We start from the raw sequence: 25,421 nt of genomic DNA, 5'->3' as shown, positions 1-25,421 counted from the left end.
CACATCCAGGAATCACATCCAGGGCCTACTAGTATAAGCAGCATTTATTCTCCAATCTGTATCTGGAGAGTTAAAGTATCCTATTATGACACACTTCCCAGAAGTCTTTCTAATAATATCAAAGAGATCTCTCTCCATATCAGAGTCTGACTGTGGGGGTCTGTAGCAGACCCCTAAAAATATCCCAGCTGAACCTCTTTTTATAATCCTTCCCCCAGGGGATTTTGACTAGGGCTCTCAATTAATCACAGTTAACTCACATGATTAACTCAAAAAAATTAATCATGATTAAGAAAAATTATCGCAATTAATCACAGTTTTAATCGCACTGTTAAATAAGAGACTACCAATTGAAATTTATTAAATATTTTGGATGTTTTTCTGCATTTTCCTATATATCTTGTATTCTGTGTTGTAATTGAAATCAAAATATATTTTGATTACAGATATTTGCATTGTAAAAATTATAAACAGAAGAAATAATATTTTTCAGTTCACCTCATATAAGTACTGTAGTGCAATCACTTTGTCCTGAAAGTGCAACTTACAAATGTATATATTTTTTTGTTACATAACTGCACTCAAAAACTAAACAATATAAAACTTCAGAGGCTACAAGTCCACTCAGTCCTACTTCTTGTTCAGCCAATCACTAAGACAAGCAAGTTTGTTTGCACTTGTGGGAGATAATGCTGCCCTCTTCTTATTTATAATGTCACCAGAAAGTGAGAACAGGCATTTGCCTGGCACTTTTGTAGCTGGCATTGCAAGGTATTTACATGCCAGATATGCTGAACATTCGTATGCCCCTTCGTGCTTCAGTCACCATTCTAGAGGACATGCTTCCATGCTAATGATGCTCATTAAAAAAAATGCGTTAATTAAATTTGTGACTGACTTCCTTGGGGGAAAATTGTATGTCCCCTGCTCTGTTTTACCCACATTCTGCCATATATTTCATGTTTTAACAGTCTTGGATGATGACCCAGCACAAGTTCATTTTAAGAACACTTTCACTGCAGATTTCACAAAACACAAAGAAGGTACCAATGTGAATCAAGACTGAGAGGAAAAACAACTGAGGAGAGTTGGCAGTTTTTCAAAGGGACACTATTAAGGGCCCAAAAGCAAGCTATTCCACTGGGTAGGAAAGATAGAAAATGTGGCAAAAGACCACCTTGGCTTAACCACGAGATCTTGCATGATCTGAAAAATAAAAAGGAGTCATATAAAAAATGGAAACGAGGACAGATTACAAAGGATGAATATAGACAAACAACACAGGAATGCAGGGGCAAGATTAGAAAGGCAAAGGCACAAAATGAGCTCAAACTAGCTATGGGAATAAAGGGAAACAAGAAGACTTTTTATCAATACATTAGAGGCAAGAGAAAGACCAAGGACAGGGTAGGTCCACTGCTCAGTGAGGAGGGAGAAACAGTAACAGGAAACTTGGAAATGGCAGAGATGCTTAATGACTTCTTTGTTTCGGTCTTCACCGAGAAGTCTGAAGGAATGCTTAACACAGTGCATGCTAATGGGAAGGGGGTAGGTTTAGAAGATAAAGTAAAAAAAGAACAGGCTAAAAATCACTTAGAAAAGTTAGATGCCTGCAAGTCACCAGGGCCTGATGAAATGCATACTAGAATACTCAAGGAGCTAATAGAGGAGGTATCTGAGCCTCTAGCTATTATCTTTGGAAAATCATGGGAGACGGGAGAGATTCTAGAAGACTGGAAAAGGGCAAATATAGTGCCCATCTATGAAAAGGGAAATAAAAACAACCCAGGAAACTACAGACCAGTTAGTTTAACTTCTGTGCCAGGGAAGATAATGGAGCAAGTAATTAAGGAAATCATCTGCAAACACTTGGAAGGTGGTAAGGTGATAGGGAATGGCCAGCATGGATTTGTAAAGAACAAATTGTGTCAAACCAATCTGATAGCTTTCTTTGATAGGATAACGAGTCTTGTGGATAAGGGAGAAGTGGTGGATGTGGTATACCTAGACTTTAGTAAGGCATTTGATACGGTCTTGCATGATATTCTTATCGATAAACTAGACAAATACAATTTAGATGAGGCTACTATAAGGTGGGTGCATAACTGGCTGAATAACCATACTCAGAGAGTAGTTATTAATGGTTCCCAATCCTGCTGGAAAGGTATAACAAGTGGGGTTCCACAGGGGTCTGTTTTGGGACCAGCTCTGTTCAATATTTTCATCAATGACTTAGATATTGGCATAGAAAATACGCTTATTAAGTTTGCAGATGATACCAAACTGGGAGGGATTGTAACTGCTTTGAAGGACAGGGTCATAATTCAAAATGATCTGGACAAATTGGAGAAATGGTCTGAGGTAAACCGAATGAAGTTTAACAAAGACAAATGCAACGTGCTCCACTTAGGAAGGAAAAATCAGCTTCACACATACAAAATGGGAAGAGACTATCTAGGAAGGAGTACGGCAGAAAGGGATCTAAGGGTTATAGTGGACCACAAGCTAAATATGAGTCAAGTGTGATGCTGTTGCAAAAAAAGCAAACGTGATTCTGGGATGCATTAACAGGTGTGTTGTGAGCAAGACACAAGAAGTCATTCTTTCACTCTACTCTGCGCTATTTAGGCCTCAACTGGAGTATTGTGTCCAGTTCTGGGCACCGCATTTCAAAACAGATGTGGAGAAATTGGAGAGGGTCCAGAGAAGAGCAACAAGAATGATTAAAGGTCTTGAGAACATGACCTATGAAGGAAGACTGAAAGAATTGGGTTTGTTTAGTTTGGAAAAGAGAAGACTGAGAGGGGACAGGATAGCAGTTTTCAGGTATCTAAAAGGGTGTCATCAGGAGGAGGGAGAAAACTTGTTCACCTTAGCCTCTAAGGAAAGAAGAAGAAGCAATGGGCTTAAACTGCAGCAAGGGAGGTTTAGGTTGGACATTAGGAAAAAGTTCCTAACTGTCAGGGTGATTAAACACTGAAATAAATTGCCTAGGGAGGTTGTGGAATCTCCATCTCTGGAGATATTTAAGAATAGGTTAGATAAATGTCTATCAGGGATGGTCTAGACAGTATATTTGGTCCTGCCATGAGGGCAGGGGACTGGACTCGATGATCTCTCAAGGTCCCTTCCAGTCCTAGAATCTATTAATCTATGTGAGATTTCTAAAGATGGCTACAGCATTCGACCCAAGATTTAAGAACCTGAAGTGCCTTCCAAAATCTGAGAGGGACTAGGTGTGGAGCATGCTTTCAGAAGTCTTAAAAGAGCCATACTCTGATGCAGAAATTACAGAACCCAAACCACCAAAAAAGAAAATCAACCTTCCGTTGGTGACATCTGACTCAGATAATGAAAATAAATGTGCGTCAGTCGGCACTGCTTTGGATGGTTTTCATGCAGAACTCGTCATCAACATGGATGCATGTCCCCTGGAATGGTGGTTGAAGCATGCACATCTGGTATGTAAATATCTTGCAATGCTGGCTACAGCAGTGCCATGAGAACACCTGTTCTCACTTTTGGGTGACACTGTAAACAAGAAGTGGGCAGCATTGTCCCCTGCAAATGTAAACAAACTTGTTTATTTGAGCAATTGGCTGAACAAGAAGTAGGACTGAGTGGTCTTGCAAGCTCTAAAATTTTACATTGTTTTATTTTTGAATGCAGTATTTTTGTACATAAGTCTATATTTGTAAGTTCAACTTTCATGATAAAGAGATTGCAATACAGTACTTATATTAGGTACATTGAAAAATACTATTTCTTTTGTCTTTTTACAATGCAAACACTTGTAATAAAAATAAATAAAAAGTGAGCACTGTACACCCTGTATTCTGTATTGTAATTGAAATTAATATATTTTAAAATGTAGAAAACATCCACAAATATTTAAATAATTGGTATTCTATTATTGTTTAACAGTGTGGTTAGTTGTGATTAATTTTTTTAATCACACAATTGTGATTATATTTTTATTCACTTGACAGCCCTTATTTTGACCCAAACAGATTCTGTATTGTCCACACTGTCACTTCATGTTTCTTTACAGTTTACTGTTTTGTTGATGTCCACACTCACCCATCACCTTTACCATTATTCCTCTCTCTCTTAAACAGCATTTACCGTTTAATATCTGTATTCCAGTCATGAGTGCTAATCCACCATGTTTCTGTAACCCCTATAATATCTGGTCTGACCTCTTGCACCATTTTATTGCCCAGACTCCTTGCATTCGTGTACAAGCATTTCAGCTGGTTCATTTGGACCTCACCCAGTTTTCTAGCATGTGGCGTTCCATTATTCCTTACTAGATCTTCCTTTAGCTGATTTTCCTGTTCTTGTGTTTTGAAGCCAGGCATGAAGATTTCATGAGTTTCTCCCAACCTTTTCTCCTCATCTCCTACATTAAAGTCCTTCTTATCAACTGATCCAGGAAGGTTAAAACCCCAGGTACTAAAGTGCAGTCCATCAGTTCATAAAAGTCATCTTTTCATAAATGTTTCCCAGTGGTCAATCATCTGAAAACCTTCCTCCTAGCACCAATCTTTCAGCCATCTTTTGATTTTCATTAACTTGTCATGTCTTCACCCTCCTCTAGGGACCAGAAGTATTCCACTGACAATTACCTGGTCTTCCACTTCCTTAAGCATATTACCCAGCGATGTGTAGTCACCTTTGATCCATTCCAATGGGACTCTCGCTGCATCATTTGTCCCAACATGCAGCACAATCAATGGATTTTTACCAGCTCCCATCAGGATCCCCTTCAGCCTCACATCCACATCTCACATCCTTGTTCCTGGCAGATGGCACACTCTTCTATTCTCTGGATTTGGTCAGGTGACAGGCCTATTGATTCTTCTATGGAGTCCCAATCACACAGACCTGTCTCTTCCTGGTGTTGGTATGAATCTGTTTCATGTTATCTCTAGCAGTCCACTGTGCATCATCTTTATTTTTCATTAGGCTCTGGTCCCTGTTTATTTCCATCATCTCTTCTGCAGGTACTGGCTTCCCTCCTTTTCTTTCTCACCACCCTATCTTCTGCCCGATCCACCTCCTCAATCCCCGGTGCAGCAAACCTGTTACTCAACTCAATTCCATCACCACTAGCTGGTCTCCTCTGCCTTGTCCTCATGGTCATATTCTTCCACAGATCACTTTCCTCCTCTGGCAGGCCTCCCTCCAGGTCCTTTCATTTAGCAAATCTTGAGTTGCCTGTACCACCTCCTCTCCTCTCCTGCATTATACCTTCAGACCCCCACCTGAATTCCATCATTGTCTCCAGCTGCATCTCTAATGCGTGAATCTTTTTTTGCCATGAGCTCTATCAGGCAACATTTCACACATAAGTATCTTCCATCAGATACCCCTCAAGAATTATATGCATCCCACAGTTTCTGCATCTGTTCACCTTCTTCCTAGATTCTATTTCTAGAAAAAAAGAAAGAGAAGGATGGAAAAACCTTCCCCATCCAAACTCCCCCTTACAAATTTCCACAGAAAAAATGGTTATTGATCTTTGTAACTGTTGTTCTTCAAGATGTGTTGCGCATGTACATTCCACTCTTGGTGTGTGAATACCCTGGAAATTTTCCCCTCAGTGATATCCATTGGGGCGGCTTGAGTGCCCTCTTCTGCTGCACAATGCCAGTGCTGGTATAAAGTGCCCAGCCGATCCTGCACCCCTCAGTTCCTTATTTCTGGAAACTCCGATGCAGAGGGCTAGGAGGGTGGGTCGTGGAATGTACATGTTTAACACATCTTGAAGAACAACAGTTACAAAAGGTCAGTAACCATTTTTTCTCCTTCAGGTGATGGCCCATATGCATTCTACTTCTGATGATTCCTAAGCACTGATTTAGGCGAAAGTATCAGAGTTCATGTACACTCAGATCATAACATAGCCTGACTGAATTTAGCTTTGTTCCTACAGTAGCTGGTGATGGCATAATGGGAGGAGAATGGGTGCACTGATGACCAGGTTGCTGCTTTGCAAATGCTGTGAATAGGGAACTGCACCAGAACACCGCTTGCTTGCAGTCTTGTGGAATGAGCAATCAGGTTACTTGATGGTGAAACACCTGCCTGAATGTAACAAGTGCAAATTGAAAGACCTCTCATTCTGTCCACTACAGCCACAGACAGTTGGGTGGACTGCCAAAGTGGTTTAATCTTTTCTATATAGCAGATGTCGGCAACCGGACAAATGGTAGATTTGTCAGGATTGATTAGAAGCCTAGACCCGTGAACGTCAACTGGATAACTGGAATGCTGGACACCCCTGGAGCCCTGGACTGGCCCTTGACTAGCCAGTTGTCCAGATAAGGGTAGACCTTCCCCCCTCAATCTCCCGAGGAATGCTGCTACTATGGCATTACATTTTGTGAACACCTAAGGAGCAGCAGACAGGTTGAACAGAAGCACCGTGAATTGGTACTGTAAATCGTTCACTACGAATCCAAGGACATTTCTATGCCCTTGGTATATCAACACATGAAGTAGGCATCTCTTAAATGGAGGGTGGCGTGCCAGTCTCCGGAATCCAGAAAGGAAATAATAGATGCCAAGGTGACCATGTGGAATTGTATCTTTTTGAGATAGTGATTGAGTTGGTTCAGGCCTAGAATAGACCTGAAATCTGCTGTCTCCTTCGGAATTAGGAAATAGTGGGAGTAGAAATTCTTTCCCCTTAACCTCTATGGCACCTCTTCTATGGCTGCCACCCGAAGGAGGGATTGAACCTCCTGGTGAAGAAGTTTCTTGTGGGAGGGGCCCCTAAGAAGGATGGGGAGGGAGGGTGGGAAAGAGGGGTAGAAATAAACTGAAGGATGTATCCCACATCTACTGTGCTCAACACCCAATGGTCTGTGGTGATACGGGACCAAGCACTGAGGAAGTGGGAAAGGCAGTTTACCAATACAGGAGAAAAAGGGTCTGGCATCATGGGAACTGGTACAACATCCTCTAACTTCTTTGAGCCCTTTGATTTCAGGGTTATGCTCTGATGTCCCTGCCTTTCTATCTCATTGGCAGCAACACTACAAAGGACAGGAGATGGGCAGGGGAAGTGTGTAGAGGAACTGTATGCCCAGATTCAAAGCCAACCTCTTTAACAACTCTTGGTGAGCCTTGTAGTCATCTTGTGGAGGCGACATGCCCCCTTCTGAAACTGTCTTGTCTGAGGAGGAGAAAAGAGGAAGCCCGCACGGGCTGCAGATGCTCTTCTTCCTTTTCTGCATCAGCAGGATCCTGTTGAGCTGGCTTGGAGTCCAGTACTGAGCCTGGGATTGGAGTCAGGACTGGCTGGTGCCCAGTGGGGCAGTGCTGTACGTCTTTCCAATGCCCCTGAATAGAAACACCTGGAATACACCATGAAAACTGGAGGAAACCCCCATGGATTCCAAAAGGCCACTGGAACAGTGCAGGTCCTCAGTAACATTGGGCCCCCGTTCCCAATGGCACCAGTGAACTGTGCTGTGGTGGAGAGGTGAGCACCAAGGCAAGCACTGGGAGTTTCCCTTTTGGCAGTACTGAAGGGAATACCATCCTGGATACTTGGTGTTGACATGGTACTGAGCATCGTAGCCATTCAGCTGGTACACCGCTGTTCACTGGCACCGATAACGTGAGCTCTTGTACTGCCAGTGATTCTGGTACCGACAACAAGAGAAGATCCTGGCATCCTCAAATGCCTCTGGTGTGGTTGGCATCAAGATAGTATTGGTACAGCATAGTGCCACTGATATGGAAGACTCTTCTGGCTCTGGATTCAGCGGTACCTGTGTAGGTGCCAGAGTCAATGGTGCTGGCTTCTGCGCTCCTGTGGCAGAGGAGTGCCTTGGTTTAGACTGCACGGTACTGTGATCCCCAGGCCTGGCAGCCTTTGGTGCTGTGGGTTGCCCCCTTTCAGCAGCCTGCTTCTTATGCCTTTTTCTAGGCACAGGAGATGGTGATCAGTGCCGGGTCTGTGGTACTGTAGGAGGAGTATTCCTTATCCACACCAAGGCACTTGGTGATGAGTCTGAGCAGCCTGGCTCTGATGGAGGTCTCAAGGCATCCTCCATGAGCAGGAATTTTAGCCAGGCCTCCTGATCCTTCATGCAAGACTTAAAGGTCCCTACTATGAGCTTCCCCCATGCACCTCAAGGAACTTGAGTTCAGGTTGCTCAAGGGCACAGCCTTATTGCAAGAGATGCAAGGCTTCAGGCCTGGAGATCGAGGCATCACTGTGCACCAGGGATCGGACAAAAAAGTGATAAATACTGTAACCTAATTAACTAATAACTTCACTAAAACTATTTACATTATTCAGCAAAATGTCGACTGAAAAAACTTGCAAATACCTGGAAAAACTCCAATGATTGTCACAGGTGATAAGAAAGAACTGAGGGGGCGGGGGTTCAGCTGGGTGCTTTATACTGGTGCTAGCAGTGCTAGGTAGCAGGGCAGGGCCGTAACAAGGGTGAGGCGAGTGAGGCACTTGCCTCGGACACACAAAGCAGAGGGACACAGCTGTACCGCGATCAGCGGCGCTTCGGCAGCAGCTCTACCGCCGCCGCTTTTTCGGCAGCAATTTGGTGGCGGGTCCAAGTCCCTCTTGGAGGGAAGGACCTGCCGCCGAATTGCCGCTGCGGCTTCATTCATTCTTTGACAGCAGTTCGACAGCAGGTCCTTCTCTCCGAGAGGGACTCAGGGACCCGCCGCCAAATTGCCACCGAAGAATGAATGAATGAAGCAGCGGCAGCAATTCGGCGGCAGGTCCTTCCCTCCGACAGGGACTCGGGGACCCGTCGCCGAAGAGCCTGGAGCAGGCCCTTGCCTCGGACGCAAAAATTCCTTGTTATGACTCTGCAGCAGGGGACGCTGCAGCCACCCTGATGGGTACCACTGAGGGAAAAATTTCCAGCGTCTGTACGTGGGGCATGCACACACCCAAAGTGGAATGCACATGTGCAATCACTCAAAGAAGAAACTCTGTTAGCTGTTCACTGCTAATGTCAACAAATGCAAAGTAATGAGCATTGGAAGGAGATATGTAAAATACTCATGCACCTTACAGGGTTCTAATTTACCTATAGCCAAAAAGTGACCTGGGCATCGCTACAGACAGTTCTATGAAAACCTCTGCTCAAACAAGATGTTAGGCTACATAAGGAATGGGATAGAGAGTAATATGGAGAATATGCTAATACCCGTATCTAAATGAATGCTGCAGCTTCACCTGAAATACTGTGGGCAGGACTGGTCATACAGTCTTAAACAGCATATTGAAGAACTGGAGGAGGTTTAGGCAAGAATGATGAGAATTGTAAAAGGCCTGGAAAAACTCTCATATGAAGAGATTGAAAAGATTGGTATTATTACCTTAAAAGGAGATGAAGAGGGGTCGTGATTAATATATATAAAATACTGAATGCTCTAGATACTGGTCTAATAACACAAGAACAACCCATATTGATGTTTGCTGCATTGTTGCTTTTGTAGCTCTGTCTCGCACTGGCTTTTTTCTTTTAATATTTACATTAGAAAATACATTACATTAAATATAACAGGTTTATTCCCCATAGTCTAAAAACATTCACATTATCCTGGCAGGAGAGGCATTTCATGTTGTTCTCATATTGTTACACCCTTCGCCTTTTGGCTAGCAAAAATTATATATGAAAATCTCAGAGATCTTTCTTCATTTTGGGCATATGTACATTAATGGTAATTATTTTAAAAGTCCCATTTTCAAGCAATTAGACAATATCATGAAACCCAGAAAGCAGGTGGTTCATAATATAATTCTCTTATAAAATAGCATTATTCATACTATACGATTGTGATTCTGTCACATTTCCTAAGCATAATATGTAATGTAATAAAATATCTGTTTTGAGTAAAATATTTATAGTTTAGAAGAAATTGCCAGATTTTACAATTCAAATCCAAGCTCACATGAGATTGCAAAATCTCTTTGATATCTGAAGCTGAACTGAAGAGGACTTGCTCTGAGTCCTGCTAAAAGAGAGAGGTGTCTGCCATCATAAATCCCAAATATTGCACCAGAATTCCATTATGGAGGCAGAAGAGAGCATATTACACCCTAAGCAGTGCAAACCCTTTCAGCAGTGACTTGGTTCATTCTTTCCTCTGAAGGTTGGTGCTTCTAAAGACTCAGCATAATTTCCAGCCAGGAGTGAGGGAGGTCTTCTGACATGATGTCAGCTCTTGGAATCCAGCTAGCCCCCTGGAAATGGCAGCCCAGGATTATACATTACAGATGTAGAGCCATTCCCAAACAAAGGTCACTTGACACAGCATCACTGGGAGCCTTGCACAGGTTGAAACTGAGGAAAGAAAATAAATGAACAGAGACTGCTTGTTTTCAGCTTTTGATAACCGCACACAACAATCGCATGTGGAGGAGCCTTAAATAAATAAAATGGAGATATACCTGCCTCCTAGAACTGGAATGGACCCCAAAGGATCGAGTCCAGCCCCCTGCCTTCACTAGCAGGACCAAGTACTGATTTTGCCCCAGGTCCCTCAGCAGCCCCCTTGAGGATTGAACTCACAACCCTGGGTTTAGCAGGTCAATGCTCAAACCACTGAGCTGTCTAGGAGCAGCACCAGAGTTTCTGGCGCCCTAGGCAGAATTCGGGGGGTGACATTTTGTGCGCTCCCCACAGGCCGCAGGCGACAGTGGCAGTCATTGAGCTGCTCAATTGCCTGTCACTGTTTTCCGCGGCACGTCAGCAGCAGGTCCTTCTTCAGCAGTGCGAAGGGAGCAGAACCAGAAGCTCCTGTGTGCCCCATGGGGAGCGCACAAAATGCCGCCCCCTGAATCCTGCTGCCCTAGGCGACTGCCTAGGGTCGCCTAATGGAAGCACCGGCCCTGGAGCTATCCCTCCCTTAGTGGGTAGGGAGGAAAAATCAAATGCACAACTGTAAAATGGGGACTAACTGGGTAGGCAGCACTGCTGCTGAAAAGGATCTGGGGGTTAGAGTGGATCACCAATTCAATATGAACCAACAATGTGATGCAGTTGCAAAAAAGACTAATATCCGTCTGGGATGTGTTAACAGAAGTGTTGTATATAAAACGTGATGTATTGGTCTTGCTCTACTCAGCATTGGTGAGGTCTGCAGAACTGTGTCCAATTCTGGGCACCAGACTTTAGGATAGATGTGGACAAATTGGCAAGAGGCCACAGAAGACCAACAAAAATGATAGAAGATTTAGAAAACCTGACCTGTGAGGAAATGTTAAAAAAATTGGGGATGTTGTCTTGAGAAAAGGAGACTAAGGAGAGGATCTGATAAATCTTCTGATATTAAGGGCTGTCATAAAGATGACCGTGATCAGTTCTCCATGTCCACTGAAGATAGAACAAGAAGTAATCGGCTTAATCTGGAACATGGGAGATTTATTACATATTAGAAAAACTTTCTAACAAAAAGGATAGTTAAGCTTTGGAATAGGCTTCCAAAGGATAGTTGAGCTGTGGAATCCCTGTTACTGAAAGTTTTTAAGAACAGGTTGGCCAAACACCTCAGTGCAGGGGACTGGACTTAGTGACCTCTCGATGTCTTTTCCAGCTCAACATTTCTATGATTCTGTGATTCAAGTATGTGTGTGGGAGTGGCACTTTGGGGTGCATTCCACCTTTGATCTAGATTTGGTGTCTTCCATATTGTTTGTGAAAGGTAAAACGCTGTATGTGTCATCCAAATCTCCATTTGACTCAGCTGGGCTGTTCCCACGCACGGGGGCAGAAGTTTCCCTGTGAATGCAGGGTGGAGGCATAAGTAGGGGAGTGAAGGGAGCTATTAAGGCTCAGGAGAAGAGAGAGGGGAAGCCAGCTCTAGGTTAGAAAGGGGCTTCCTGGTAGTTCTTACAGAAATTACTCAGTGGCTTGGCACTCTGTGTTCCAAAGCACTGCTGTCCTCCACTCAGGCATCGGTGCCCTGTCTTGTCCCCCTCGCCACCTTGGCAGTTGGCAAATGTGCTTCTTCCCTTTCCCTGGGCTGGATGTCTCCACCAAGACCTACAGTGGCTGGAAGGTGGGACCAGACTGGGCCAGGGAGTCTGACATGTGCCCCGGTGGCCAGACTGATTTAATGTACTGCAGTGGCTTCTCCAGCCCCTCCTCCATGTCCTGTTCTTTAACTCCACCCCACACTCCCAGCACATGCAGATGGGGATGAAAACATAGCTGTGAGGTATTGTTGGGGAAGAAAACATGGGGGTGGGTGGGTGGAAACCTGGATCTTTCCTCTCAGGATTTCTATTACTGGGGCTCTAGTGTCTCCTGCCCCTAAGTTACCTCATTTCTGCTCAGACTTTTCCATACACTTGCAGGAAAAGAGAGGAGTGAGGAGTGTGGTGAACACAGGGCCTTACTGCAGGATTTGGGAGTTTGTTTTAATGTATACCCCAGCTCAAAAAGGATGCTGCAGAAATAGAAAATGTCCACAGAAGATTAAGAAACATGATTTGAAGCCCGAAAAGATTTCTATATGCAGAGATAGAAAAAAATAATCTAGAGTCATAGATGATGTTTGAAGAGACCGTTCTGATCACCTAGTATGACCTTTTGCATAATGCAGGGCAGTGATTCCTGCTTCAAGCCAATTACTTCTGGCTGAGCAGAGGCTGATCTTTTAGAAAGAGACATCAAGCCATGAGTGAAAGATTTCAAGAGATGGAGAATCCACCACATCCCTGCGTAAATGGTTCTAGTTAAAGCTTTGTGCCTTACTTGTAGTCTGAATTTGTCTAGCTTCAACTTCCAGCCATTGGGTCACATTATGCCTCTGTCTGCTAGATTGAAGAAATCTTTTCCCCAGGCAGGCACTTACAGACTGTAATCAAATCACCTCTTAACTTTCTCTCAGAATAACTCCACAGATTGAGCTTTTGAAGTGTCTCACTGTAAAAGAGATTTTTCCGATGTTTTCTTTGAACCCTTACTGGTTTTTCAAATTCCGGTAATGGTCTCATCAGTGCCATACACAGAGGTGAGACCTCCTCCCTAGTCCTACTCTATATTCCTCTGTTTATACAGAAGATTAAGACTATAAGATTAAAGAGACAAGTAAAAGGGGACAATTTAATAAATATTGTATAAACTTGAATATAAACATTAACTCATTGTCTATATTTACACAATCTAAACAGACTGTATACTATTTCATTTTTTATTATTTTCCTAACAAATCTATTTAAATTAATAATGTTGTATCCTGTGAGATAGGAAGTCTCTCTCTTGAATTCAACTATTTCTTTTGCTATTATAGTTTCACAAGGAGAAAAGTTGCAGTCCCTTTGTCCTTACTGAGGCAAACTCCCTTTGCAGGCAATCTGGTTTTTGTCAGAATAAGGACTGGGTGTGGTATCTAAGATATGGCCTATTGCAGCATTATCTCATGTATTTCTTATCATATATCATTAAAATATTAATAAGATGTATACAATATTATACAAAATTCTACATTCAAACAATAGTAGGATTGAAAAGTTGAGTACTTGACAGTTAAGAAATGCTAGAATTAAGGTTGCCTGTGCACATCTTTAGTTACATAATTATATACATTTTTTATTCCACAGAAATCCTGCTTTAGTCAATTAACAGGATAGACAGTATTCGGGGACTGAGGAAGATGGTCAATATTTCTTCTTTTAGAATTCACAGAGTTATTGAGTTTAAGGCTAGAATGGTCACCAAGATAATTTAGTTGGACATCCTACATGTCATGAGTCACTAAGCTCTACCCATTACCCCATTATTGATCTAAATAATCTGGATTAGACAAAAGTATTACGTATCTGATGAGACTAAACTGTCGTTTGCCGCAAGCAGAACATACAAGAAACAGAAGTGCACTAATGCCTGAGACCTCATACATGGCGGGGAACTGATTTGGTGAGACATGCCCAGATTATCCTAATAAATGACCCATGTCTATGCTGCAGAAGAAAGCCAGACCACCTCTCCGTCATGATCCCTGCCAATTTGATCTGGGGAAAATTAATTCCCAGCCTCAAGAAGGGCAACCAGTTTGATCCTGTGCAAGACCCACAAGCCAAGCATCTGAGAAAGAATTCTCAGTATCACTTCAGAGCGCCAGCCCACCGTGTCCAGTATCCCATATCAAGCCTTGACCATTTCTGATGCTTCAAAGGAAGGAATCTGCACATTGGAAGGAAAAATATTCCTTCTTGGCCCCTATAGGCAACCAACAGGAGCAAGAAATGTAGGAACATAAGACATAGGACTAGAACTTCTTCTCTGGACCTGTTTCAGTTTGAATTCATCTTTCTTAGGTGACTGAAACTGTACACAGTGTTGCAGATGAAGACTTACCAGTGCCTTGTACAATGACATTAATACTTCCCTGTTGCTACTGGCAAATATCTCGCCTGATACATCCTAGGGTTAGATCTGTCTTTTTCACAGCTGCATCATGTCAATTGCCCATAGACATTCTGTGATCAACTAATATACTTAGGTCTCTCTCCTCCTCCGTAGTTCTCAGCTGATGAACTCATCGTTTATAGCAGAAGTTCTTGTTAATAGTCCCTAAATGCATGACCTTTCACTTTGTTAATGTAGAATTGCAGTTGGCTAGCTGCACCTGGTTGTATCTTGCACCGTGCCAAAACTTCAAGTTCAGATATACTCAAACCTCTTGTGACGGGATGTATAAACCCCTCGTGCCAAGAGGGGGGTTAAGGAATAGTTTTGGGTTAAGGAAGCCATGACCCTATGCCCTTGGTGAGCATGCTTAGCCTGGAGATGGGGTTTAAAAGCCAGCCAGGCAGCTCAGTCTGTGGCTGGCAAGCCAGGGAGGAGGACATACTCCTGGAGCTGAGCCCTCAGTGAGCAGCCAGCATCTGGAATAAGGGCTGGAAATCCAGATGGTGACATTCACTAGAGACATGGCTGGATGGGCTATGGACTGGAGGAGGAAGTGGCCCAGGGAAGCTGCCTGGAGGCTGACACCATCCAGAGACAGGTGAGCATCCGAATCAGTTTCACAGAGACCTGGGTCAGAATTTGGTGAGATAGGGTGGGCCTGGGTTTCCCTACTCTGTCTGCACCATGACTAGTGGGTGGGATTGCAGCCACCATTGCACTATAGCCATTAGGTAAGGCTGCCATCCCATTGAGCTACAGCCACTGGGCAGGCCAAGGCACCCCCTTATTCACCATTGTCATGTAATTAGGATATGTTTTGTACAAAGTATGCCTTGTGATGTATCATTATAAAAGCATTGATCTGCTAGACAGTAATATCTCATTGGATTGTATGTGTTATCACCATAGGTGAAGTTATGAAGTTTGGCTATGTATGTGTTACTGAAACATAGACTCATAGACTCTAGGACTGGAAGGGACCTCGAGAGGTCATCGAGTCTAGTCTCCTGCCCTCATGGCAGGACTAAATACTGTCTAGACCATCCCTAATAGACATTTATCTAACCTACTCTTAATTATCTCCAGAGATGGAGATTCCACAACTTCCCTGGGCAATCTATTCCAGTGTTTAACTACCTTGACAGTTAGGAACTTTTTCCTAATGTCCAATCTAAATCTCCCTTGCTGCAGTTTAAGCCCATTGTTTCTTGTTCTATCATTGGAGGCTAAGGTGAACAAGTTTTCTCCCTCCTCCTGATGACACCCTTTTAGATACCTGAAAACTGCTATCATGTCTCCTCTCAGTCTTCTCTTTTCCAAACTAAACAAACCCAATTCCTTCAGCGTTCCTTCATAGGTCATGTTCTCAAGACCTTTAATCATTCTTGTTGCTCTTCTCTGGACCCTCTCCAATTTCTCCACATCTTTCTTGAAATGCGGTGCCCAGAACTGGACACAATACTCCAGTTGAGGCCTAACCAGCGCAGAGTAAAGCGGAAGAATGACTTCTCGTGTCTTGTTTACAACACACCTGTTAATGCATCCCAGAATCATGTTTGCTTTTTTTGCAACGGTATCACACTGTTGACTCATATTAAGCTTGTGGTCCACTATGACCCCTAGATCTCTTTCTGCCATACTCCTTCCTAGACAGTCTCTTCCCATTCTGTATGTGTGAAACTGATTGTTCCTTCCTAAGTGGAGCACTTTGCATTTATCTTTATTGAACTTCATCCTGTTTACCTCAGACCATTTCTCCAATTTGTCCAGATCATTTTGAATTTTGACCCTGTCCTCCAAAGCAGTTGCAATCCCTCCCAGTTTGGTATCGTCCGCAAACTTAATAAGCGTACTTTCTATGCCAACATCTAAATCGTTGATGAAGATATTGAACAGAACCGGTCCCAAAACAGACCCCTGTGGAACCCCACTTGTTATACCTTTCCAGCAGGATTGGGAGCCATTAACAACTACTCTCTGAGTACGGTTATCCAGCCAGTTATGCACCCGCCTTATAGTAGCCCCATCTAAATTGTACTTTCCTAGTTTATCTATAAGAATATCATGCGAGACTGTATCAAATGCCTTACTAAAGTCTAGGTATATCACATCCACCGCTTCTCCCTTATCCACAAGGCTCGTTATCCTATCAAAGAACGCTATCAGATTAGTTTGACACGATTTGTTCTTTACAAATCCATGCTGGCTATTCCCTATCACCTTACCACCTTCCAAGTGTTTGCAGATGATTTCTTTGATTACCTGCTCCATTATCTTCCCTGGCACAGAAGTTAAACTAACTGGTCTGTAGTTTCCTCGGTTGTTTTTATTTCCCTTTTTATAGATGGGCACTATATTTGCCCCCTTCCAGTCTTCTGGAATCTCCCCCGTCTCCCATGATTTCCCAAAGATAATAGCTAGAGGCTCAGATGCCTCTTCTATTAACTCCTTGAGTATTCTAGGATGCATTTCATCAGGCCCTGGTGACTTGCAGGCATCTAACTTTTCTAAGTGATTTTTTACTTGCTCTTTCCTTATTTTCTCTTCTAAACCTACCCTCTTCCCGTAAGCATTCACTATACTAGACATTCCTTCAGACTTCTCAGTGAAGACCGAAACAAAGAAGTCATTAAGCATCTCTGCCATTTCCAAGTCTCCCGTTACTGTTTCCCCCTCCTCATTGAGCAGTGGGCCTCAACATGTTGTATGTTGAAAACACCCACAAGCAGCCTTTCAGGTACAACAGTAAAAAGGCCAAACAATGTTAAGGAAATGCACATTGAGGAAATGCACATAAGCACAAGGATTACCCCAGGGACTGTGTACAATAAAAAAATCTCAGAAATAGCACTACACAATGGGAACTGTTTGACCCAGGTCACATCAAAAGAGCTTTCCAGCAAGTGGGAAGAAGATATAAAAGGGGGAAATGACATAATGATGGTACCTCACTCTCCCTACAACAACACGCCAGGAAACACCTGAGAAACAAAGACTGAACTGGGGAAGTGATGATCCCAAGCTAAAGGGATTTCTAGCCTGTGTATGAAATCCTGGGAAACTCAACCTGCAAAGCAAAGGCAACTTGTGCCTTAAGAATCTGCCAGCCTGTTTACCACTCAGGGTGAGACTTTCCTAATTCATATCCTACCTACAAAGCTTGTTAAACTCAGTTTGCGGTTTTGTTTATTTACTAGGTAATCTGCTTTGATCGGTTTGCTATCACTTATAATCACTGTGATAGACCCAGGCCAGTGGGGAACAGCAGTAGTAGTAGAAGGGAGATATACCGGCCACTAGATAAGCAGTTTTCTGTTCCCTGAGTGACCAGAGCAGGGGTGCTCCAGGCTAATGAGAACACCTGACTCCAATTAACCTGCTAAGAGTCAGGTGAGGCTGTTGAGCATCTGACTCTAATTAAGGCCCCTTTGATGCTATAAAAGGGCTCACTCCAGTCAGGCCAAAGGGAGCCAGAGGAGAGGAAGTGCGTGTGAGGAGCTGAGAACAAGAGGTGCGAGAAGCTGAGAGTGATTAGGCATCCTGCTGGAGGACTGAGAAGTACAAGCATTATCAGACATCAGGAGGAAGGTTCGGTGGTGAGGACAAAGAAGGTGTTGGGAGGAGGCCATGGGGAAGTAGCCCAGGGAGTTGTAGCTGTTGTACAACTGTACCAGGAGGCACTCTAAGCTGCAGTCCACAGGGCCCTGGGCTGGAACTCAGAGTAGAGGGCAGGCTTGGGTTCCTCCCAACTCCTGATCAAACACAGGAGGAATTGACCTGTACTGTGGCTTCTACCAGAGGGGAAGGTCTCTGGTCTGTTTCCTGACCCACAGGGTAAATCTGTGAGGCGAGCAAATCCGCCAATAAGCACAGGACCCATCAAGGTAGAGGAGGAACTTTGTCACAACTGGTGTCAGGGATGAGATGGTGTGCACAGCACGGCAGAAGAAGGAGGGTGATTTAAAAAAAAAAAGGTTTTTTTTTTCCCCCCACCACAATGAATGGTGTAGTACAGGCATTGATACAAGCTACAGCAGCCTGGCAGAAGGCTACCTGTGTCCAGGCAGCCGCCCAAAAAGAGGCAGTGCAGCTGCAGCAAAAGACTAATCTGCTGATGGACCAGGCTGCTCAAGACCAAACTATGTTGCAGGAACTGGTAAACAAGGTAAAGACCTTACAGAGCTGAACCACGGCCATGATGGGCTGCAGATCACATGGGCCAGCCATTGGCTGCAGAAAATGATGCAGGAGGATGATGTAGAGGTATACCTTCTGGCCTTTGAGAGGACAGCCCTATGGGAGGCGTGGCCTCGAGATCAGTGGTCTGGCATCTTTGCCCCATTCCTGCATAACCCAGAAGGCTTACTATGATCTGCCTGAAGAGGCTGCAGCAGACTACCCCCAGTTGAAAGCAGAGATCCTGGCCAGATCTGGGGTAACGATCACAGTGCAGGCCCAGTGGTATCACGAGTGGAGGTACCAGGAAGACAAAACCCTATGGTCCCAATTGTATGACATCATCCATCTCACATGAAAGTGGTTGCGAGCGGAGTCCCAGACTCCAGAATAGATACCAGAGATTCTGGTCATCGACCGATACATGAGGGAATTACTGCCAGACCTTCGCGCCTGGGTAAGCCAGAACAAACCCTCCACCTGTGACAAGATTGTTGCCCTGGTACAGAGGCGAAGAACAGCAAGGTAGCTGACCTGCCCAGTTAAGGAAGAGGCACCCTGGGTTAAACTACCAGCACTAAGCCCTAGAGCTCGGGTGACTGGGCCTCCAGGAGGGCCCAGGTGGAAAAAGAGAAGGGCTGAAGGCCCACCAGAAGCCACAAAGAGTCTGAGCACTGAGGGAGAAGAGGATTGTGATTTTAGACTGCCCAGACCAAGAGACCGGGGAACACCAAGGGCTCCATACAGATATTATGCCTGCGGGGAGTAGGGACACACAACCCAATGTTCCCAGTGCTGAGGAGCCTATGCAGTGTAACCTGGGGAACTGGGCAGACCCATGCTCCCTAATCCAACTTGTGTAGGGGGGTCTCACTAACCCCACATATGTACACCAGACCAGTGAAACTAAATGGGGTAAAGACCACGGCACTGGTTGATTCGGGAAGTGCAATCACGCTTATCTCAGGGAAGCCCGTGAAGCGTAGTCAGCTGCTGCAGGCTAAACATACAGGGATAACATGCGTCCATGGGACAGTTAGTTACTACCCCACCATCCCAATAAAAATTGAAATCCAGGGGAACACTACTGAGGTAGCAGCAGATGTAGTCCCTAAACTCCCATACCCGGTGCTCATAGGGAGGGACTTCCCAGGGTTTGGAGACTTACTCCCAGTAGGAGGATTTGAGAAAGAAGGGAACCCTGAAATTAGTGAGGCATCCACAGCAGACTGTCAACCCCTAATTTTCTCTGAAATATCCCCATATTTGTTCTCCATTCACAGACAGGGTAGAAAGATGAAAAGGGAAAGAAGGGCAGCTAAGGCCAGGGCCGGCGCTTCCATTAGGCGACCCTAGGTGGTAGACTAGGGTGCCAGGATTCGAGGGGCGGCATTTTGTGTGCTCCCCATGGGGCGCACAGAAGCTTCCGGTTCCGCTCCCATCGCGCCGCTGAAGAAGGACCTTCTGCCGACGTGCTGTGGAAAACAGTGGCAGGCAATTGAGCAGCTCAATGACTGCCGCTGTCGCCTGTAGCCTTTCGGCGGAGGGGCCTTCTTCAGTGTCGCGATGGGAGTGGAACTGAAGCTCCCACGTGTCCCGTGAGGCGCGCACAAAATGATGTCCCCCTCCCTCCCCGAACTCTGCCTAGGGCGCCAGAAACTCTGGCTCCGCTCCTGGCTAAGGCCTTGGGAACCCAAATACTGACGCAAAGCCAGAGGGTCACTCTCGTAGGTAGGTGGACCCGAGCAGCTGAAAAGGAGGCAGGGGCGGCTCTAGGCCCCAGCGCACCAAGCACATGCTTGGGGCAGCAAGCCACGCAGGGCGCCTGCAGGAGGTCCGCCGAACCCGCGGGACCAGCGGACCCTCTGCAGGCAAGCCACCAAAGGCAGCCTGCCTGCGGTGCTTGGGGCGGCAAAATGCCTAGAGCCGCCCCTGAAAGGAGGTAGGGAGTAGCATCCAAGTCTGACCCCCACCCTAACGCCTCTGAACCAGTAGAGGCAACAGAGACTGGGCCCCTAGATCTTGGGCAGATTAGCCCTGCCAGAGGAAATTTTGAATGGGACCAGGCAGAAGACCCAAGGTATGACAACATCAGGAAGGAGGTGACTAAAATAGATGGGTTCCTTGTAGAAGGGAAAACCCCCAGGGCCAGGACCCTACTTCATAATGAAGAAGAATCTCTTATACAGGGTTGCACCAGGGCAGGGGCAGAAGGTGCAGCAGATCCTAGTACGTCAAAAACACCGGAACGCTGTATTAAGCCTTGCCCATAGTCCTCTTTTTGGGGGCATTTGGGGGTAGAGAAGACCCTGGCAGGGGTCCTACAATGGTTCTTCTGGCCCGGAGTACATGAAGAAGTGCAGCGGTACTGTGCCTCCTGCCCAGAGGATCAGCTGCACAGTCTCTGTCCCCACTTGAGGGCACCTTTAGTACCCCTTCCCATCATAGAGGTCCTCTTCAAGCGAATAGCCATGGACCTAGTGGAACCCCTGGAGAAGACAGCTCGGGGCCACCAATATATAGTTGTTTTGGACTATGCTACTTGCTATCCAGAAGCCATTCCCCTGCAGAACACGGCTTCTAAAACGATAGCCAAAGAGCTGGTGGGGATCTTTGCCTGAGTGGGGCTACCGAAAGAGATATTAACAGACCAAGGAACCCCATTTATGTCGAAGTTAATGAAGGACCTCTCTACGCTACTCCACATACATACTCTGAGAACTTCAGTCGCTCATCTGCAGATTGATGGGTTGGTAGAAAGTTTTAACCAAACCCTCAAGGCTATGCTAAGGAAGGTGGTAAGTCAGGACGGGAAGAACTGGAACCCCCTACTACCTTACTTTATGTTCGCTACCCCAGCAGTACCCCAAGCCTCAACTGGATTCTCCCTTTTGAGCTGTTATATGGGCACAACCCCTGAGGCATCCTGGACATAGCCAAGGAAATTTGGGAGAAGGAACCCAGTGAGAGGAAAAACATAATAGCTCATGTGCTACAGATGAGGGATTGGATAGCCCGGGTCACTCCCATAGTGAGGGAGCACCTAGAGGAGGCCCAGCAAACCTACTAAAACCATCAAGCCAAGGTTCATCAGTTTCAGTCTGGTGACCGAGTAATGGTACCGGTACCCACAGCCAAAAGTAAGTTGTTGGCCCAGTGGCAAGGGCCCTGTGAAATAGTTGAACCTCTAGGGGAAGTAAATTACAAGGTGTGACAACTGGGACATCGAAAACTAGAGCAGATATATCATGTCAACCTTCTGAAACCCTGGCATACCCGAGAGACATGCACAGTGGTTCGGGAAGACCTGCACCCAGGGAACAAAAACCCTGATCAGGTGAGGGTGTCTCCCAATCTAATGACAGCCCAGAAGAAAGAGACAACTGAGATTGCCCAATAGCAAGACATATTCTCAACCAAACCAGGTTGCACAACTGGGACATATCATCACGAACCCTGGGGCCAGAGTAACAATGAGGCCCTACCAGGTGCCAGCAGCCAAAAGGGAGGAAATAAAAATGGAAGTCAGGAAAATGCTGGAGATGGGGATCATTGAAAAATCTCAGAGTCAGTGGTCTAGCCAGGGCCGGGGCAACCACTAGGCAAACTAGGTGGTCGCCTAGTGCACCAAGTGGTTGGGGGCATCAAAAAGTGGTGAGCCCAGCTATGGAGGAGCCGGCGTGGCGCAGGGTGGGCAGCAGCCCTGTAAAGGTGGCAGCGCCACTAGCAGGGAGCAGCTGTGCTCCTCTGCAGGCTGCAGCAGATGCATGCAGGTGGCAGCCCCTGTGCGCCCCCCCCAGCTCCTCCCTTGCTGCTCTCAGGGTCTGCGGCTCCCTGGCATGTAAACTGTCACTGCCGCCTGGGTGCGGAGCCCTGAGCCTGCTCCTGGGAGCCACAGAGCCCGAGTGCGGCGAAGGCGGAGCTGGGGGCGTGCACGGGGGCTGCCGCCCACATGTATCCAGTGCAGGAGCCCCCCGGGGGGGGCGCCAGCCTGCAGCCCGGCCAGGCACATCCCCTGGTTCTCCCTTTACCGTGCTCAGGTTCTGTGGCTCCTCAGTGTGAGCTGCCGCTGCCTTTGCCACTACCCCTGCTGGAGGACTCTGGCGATCTGCAGGGGAGAGAGGCAGTGGGCGGCATCCAAGAGCGCAGTCACCTCCCTGGGCTCCAACTTTCCCGAGTCCCGCAGCTCTCCAGCCCATGTGCCCCCGGACAGGCACTTCCCCAGCACAGCAGCAGCCAGAGAAAGTTAGATAACTGTTTGTGATGACCAGGAGAACCGTATGGTGACTTGCCTGCCTGGTGCGAAGGTTGCGGATCTCTTGAGGCATCTAGACAGACTCATGTGTAGTGCTGGGGAGGAGCCGGTGGTCATGGTACATGTAGGTACCAATGACATAGGGGAGGGTAGGAGAGATGTCTTGGAGACCAAATTTAGGCTGCTAGGGAAGAGACTGAAATCCAGGACCTCTATGGTGGCAGTCTCAGAAATGCTCCCAGTTCCACGTGTAAGCAGAGTCAGGATGAGCTCTACCCTGACATCTGGCGGTGAATTGTAGAGAGTGTGGAAAGGAATTTCAGGTATTTGCGTTGGCACACCCACCCCACCTAGCATAGCCCACGGCAGCCTGGGATGGTTATTTTGACAGCTCTGGGATCCCCAATTTCTTTGTTATTGGGGCAGGAGGAAAAAAAAAGTGCTGGCACCCTAATTATGTGAATGAGGAACTACGAGACTGCTTTATGACAGAAATGACTCAACCTCAATTAAGTAGTATTTGCTAGACAATCGACATGGGTTCCAAACCCCAGTGAATTGAGAGAGGTTGGGGACTGGTCTGTGTACCTGATGGTATGGGCCCCTTTTGAGGGCCTGGAACACCAGTTGCACATCCTCCTCTTTCCATTGTTAGTGAGTAGAGCGAATTTTGATTCCATTAGGAGTCCATCTAGAGACTGCTGAGCTGAGTTCATGTTGGGCCAATGGTGCACCAGCACCAGGGCTCCTCTACTAAGAGCTGAAATCACTAAAAGAGCTGAGCTGAGATCACTGAGTGCTGTGTTAACAAGTGGGGGAGCCTGAAGACCTATTGCTAAGCGGCTAGCAGAGCGGAGCAGTTTGCAGCATGTTGGAGCAGCCCACGGAACAGTGAGCGGAGTGGAGCGGTTTGCAGGGACAGCTGGAGGAGCGGCACAGCTGGTGTGGTGGAGCTGGTTGTGGTGAAGGCTGCAGCAGAACTCCACGGAGAGGTGGAGCAGTTGGCCTTGGCCCTGGCCCACATAAGGTGCCCCTTAATACCCTGTGTGGGCTTCTCCCCACCCATTTCCACCCAGGCTGGGGGAGGGTAAAACTCTGCAGATAAACTTTTGAACTCTGGGGTGGCACTGACCAGAGACTTTCGGGTTGTTGGACTTTGGGGTGATTGGACTAAAGACCCTAAGGGGTAAAGGACATTGCCAAATGTACTTGGAGGTGGGTTTTTGCTTATGGTTTTGTAGCGAGGGGGCCCCACTCCCCCGCGCTCCTGAGGGACATAGGCCAGAGAAAGTGTGGCCACGGGCGGAGGCCCCGCCGCCTGTCCCCGCCCCCTGGAAGTCAAGGGGCGGGACAGGAAGTCCAAGGCCCGTCCCGCCTGTCCCCGCCCCCCGAAAGTCAGGGGGCGGGACCGGAAGTACAAAAGCCCGGCCCCAGGGCTCAGTTAGGAGGAGGCTGCCAGAGAAGGCAGATGCTAGGGCCCGAGCTCCCGCTGGGCTCGGCCTACCCCGTGCCCGGTACCTGGAGGGGTACTGGCCTGACCTCCCCAGGGGCCAGTACTCAGAGGAGCCGACTGAGCGGTCCGACACTCGGACTGTGGAGGAGCTGTCTGGACCTCCCGACGCCCGGTACCCCGAGGAGTGGACCGGACCTCCCGACGCCCGGTACCCCGAGGAGTGGATCGGACCTCCCGACGCCCGGTACCCCGAGGAGTGGACCGGACCTCCCGACGCCCGGTACCCCGAGGAGTGGATTGGACCTCCCGACGCCCGGTACCCCGAGGAGTGGACCGGACCTCCCGACGCCCGGTACCCCGAGGAGTGGACCGGACCTCCCGACGCCCGGTACCCCGAGGAGTGGACCGGACCTCCCGACGCCCGGTACCCCGAGGAGTGGACCGGACCTCCCGACGCCCGGTACCCCGAGGAGTGGACTGGACCTCCCGACGCCCGGTACCCCGAGGAGTGGATCGGACCTCCCGACGCCCGGTACCCCGAGGAGTGGATCGGACCTCCCGACGCCCGGTACCCCGAGGAGTGGACCGGACCTCCCGACGCCCGGTACCCCGAGGAGTGGATTGGACCTCCCGACGCCCGGTACCCCGAGGAGTGGACCGGACCTCCCGACGCCCGGTACCCCGAGGAGTGGACCGGACCTCCCGACGCCCGGTACCCCGAGGAGTGGACCGGACCTCCCGACGCCCGGTACCCCGAGGAGTGGACTGGACCTCCCGACGCCCGGTACCCCGAGGAGTGGATCGGACCTCCCGACGCCCGATACTTCGACGAGTGGACTGGACCTCCTGACGGCAGACACCCTGAGGAACCCATGATCTGGGACTCCCCGGACTACGCTGGCAGAGAGCAGGTACCCAGTGAGGGGGAGGTTGGAAGTGGCCCAGGGGCAGCCGACCCCGGTCAGGCTGCAGGCTCACCTGAGCCGACGGCAGTGTGTTTCGGTCAGGATCCCCCACTGACCGCTAGCGGTGTTGACCACTACTAGGGCCCCGGGCTGGAACGCAGTGGAGTGGGAGGGCCTGCGTTCCCCCTGCCACCCCCCCAAGGGTGGCAGACTCCCCCTCT

The 25,421-nt window shown here is 47.3% G+C and overlaps 1 protein-coding gene and 1 long non-coding RNA gene across 7 annotated transcripts in view; one reads left to right on the top strand and one right to left on the bottom strand.

Annotated features, from left to right (window-relative positions):
- PTAFR (platelet activating factor receptor) overlaps positions 1-25,421 on the top strand; it is a 566,600-nt gene that overhangs the window by 222,938 nt on the left and 318,241 nt on the right. The window lies entirely within an intron of this gene.
- On the bottom strand, positions 24,399-25,119 carry LOC127039150 (uncharacterized). Of its 6 annotated transcripts, none has more exons than XR_007770892.1 (5): positions 24,923-25,110; positions 24,851-24,886; positions 24,599-24,778; positions 24,527-24,562; positions 24,403-24,490 (listed from the first exon to the last, which is right to left on the bottom strand). It is a non-coding gene; the product is annotated as an uncharacterized LOC127039150 (long non-coding RNA). The 6 variants fall into 6 exon arrangements; XR_007770891.1 differs by having other exon boundaries at positions 24,599-24,742; XR_007770893.1 differs by lacking the exon at positions 24,851-24,886 and having other exon boundaries at positions 25,031-25,119.

This window comes from Gopherus flavomarginatus, chromosome 22 (genome assembly GCF_025201925.1).
Source record: "Gopherus flavomarginatus isolate rGopFla2 chromosome 22, rGopFla2.mat.asm, whole genome shotgun sequence".
In the NCBI taxonomy this organism is placed as follows: Eukaryota; Metazoa; Chordata; order Testudines; family Testudinidae; genus Gopherus; species Gopherus flavomarginatus.
This window is presented reverse-complemented; position numbering and strand designations above follow the sequence as displayed.